The 1,914-nt window shown below is 38.6% G+C and overlaps 1 pseudogene; it reads left to right on the forward strand.

Moving 5' to 3' along the window:
- Nucleotides 1-235: 235 nt before the first annotated feature.
- Nucleotides 236-1,170, forward strand: LOC123241401 (annotated as a pseudogene).
- Nucleotides 1,171-1,914: the final 744 nt, after the last annotated feature.

Below are 1,914 nucleotides of genomic sequence, written 5' to 3' on the forward strand. Positions count from 1 at the left end.
CTCTATAAAACATTAAAAATCCCTCTCAAATCTTAGGCTTAAATGCTATGATCAAGTTCTATATTAATAGTTTATGAATACCTTTTTGTATTTGGGACTGTTGCTACTGAGTTATAAAAGAAATTGTGTAATTCATGAGATTTTAGGTCATCCTACATTGGCAAATAGTCATCTTTGTCTGATAAGATTCTTCTCTTTCACCTCCACAGATACCCATATCAACTTTCAAGGGAAAATGGATAAAGGGAATCTTTCCATGGTGACAAACTTTATCTTGATGGGGTTAACAGACCAACTAGAACTCCAGCTCCCCCTCTTCTTACTTTTACTTGAAATATACATTATCTCCATTGTAGGGAATATGGGTTTATTCCTACTTATCAGGATTAGTCCTCAGCTTCACATCCCCATGTACTATTTTCTCAGTAACTTATCATTCATTGATTTCTGCTACTCCTCTGTCATTACCCCAAAAATGCTGGTTAGCTTTGTATCATAGCAAAACATCATCTCCTACTCAGGGTACTTGGCACAGTTCTTTTTCTTCTGTACTTTTGGTATTGCTGACTGCTACATGCTGACAGCCATGGCCTATGATCATTATGTGGCTATCTGTTGCCCTCCTACTCTATAACAGCACCATATCCAAGAATATCTGGCCCTGCTAGTGGTAGGAGTGTATACATGGGAGTCTTTGGAGCCATTACCCATACAAGCTGTTTGGCTAGACTGTCCTTCTGTGGAAACAATGTTATCAGTCATTATTACTGTGACATTCCTTCCCTTCTGAAGCTCTCTTGTTCTAGCACCTATATCAGGGAGCTTTTAGTGATGCTTCTTGTCTTGGTCAATTCATTGGTAACCACTCTACCCATCTTGATCTCTTATGCTTTCATCCTCTCTAACATCCTCAGCATCCATTCTTCTAAGGGCAGTTCCAAAGCCTTTAGTACTTGTGGATCTCACCTGGCATCTGTGGCTGTGTTGTATGGTTCTGTAATTTTTATGTACTGTCAGCCTGCATCAAGCAGCAACGTCACTCAACAGAAAGTTTCCTCAGTGATCTACACCACAGTCATTCCCATGCTGAACCCTTTGATCTATAGTTTGAGGATCAAGGATGTGAAGGATGCCCTGAGAAAAATCAGGAAGGACTGGATAGTTTCTTGATGTAATTAGCAAAATTAAAATTCATTTTCATCTCAAATAGGCTTCTTGCTTCTTCACACTAGTGATTTATTCCCTTTCAGAAATAAGTCAGATCTGAAAAACATTGTAAAGTCATGAAGGTAATGTTTTTCCTTGTCAATTTCCTTTCCTGACTTGCCTTTTCTTCCTACTCAACTCCTAAGAATTTATGACAGCAGGGTTCTTCTCCACTAGAACATCCTAATGTAATATAACACTCATTTTCACATTCTGTCACATCATGACTAACCTCTAAAAGTTGCATATGTCATATTCCATTGTCTAAAATCTTCATTTCAAATTGTTGAGTGTTAGAAAGCAAGGTGACCAAGTGTGCCTTGAAAAAATGGAGTATTGAGAATTGATTAAATTCTGAGATTTGTAAAAAGAGACTTCTGCAGTTGTGGGTGTTGGGTGTTAGGGAGAGAGAAGTCAAAGTGGAATCTCTCTCCTTCCAGTCACAACAGAAGCCCTATTTTTACAGGGGGGGTTATTAATTGATGACTTCACTACTTTAAGTGACTAGATTTGTTTGTGCCACTGTGTAGTCGATGAAGGAAAGGCATCTCTATCAAGGTATATCTTAACTATCTGTGATGTTGTTAGCCAGAGTGATCTGGAAAAACTTCCCCTTCACCAACCACTCTCCCATTCAACTGAAATCAGCTTCCAGATGGAGAATCATCCAAAGGTAGACAGTAGACTTTTTCTCTCCTGATAACTTAA

This window comes from Gracilinanus agilis, chromosome 3, assembly GCF_016433145.1.
Source record: "Gracilinanus agilis isolate LMUSP501 chromosome 3, AgileGrace, whole genome shotgun sequence".
Classification (NCBI taxonomy): domain Eukaryota; kingdom Metazoa; phylum Chordata; class Mammalia; order Didelphimorphia; family Didelphidae; genus Gracilinanus; species Gracilinanus agilis.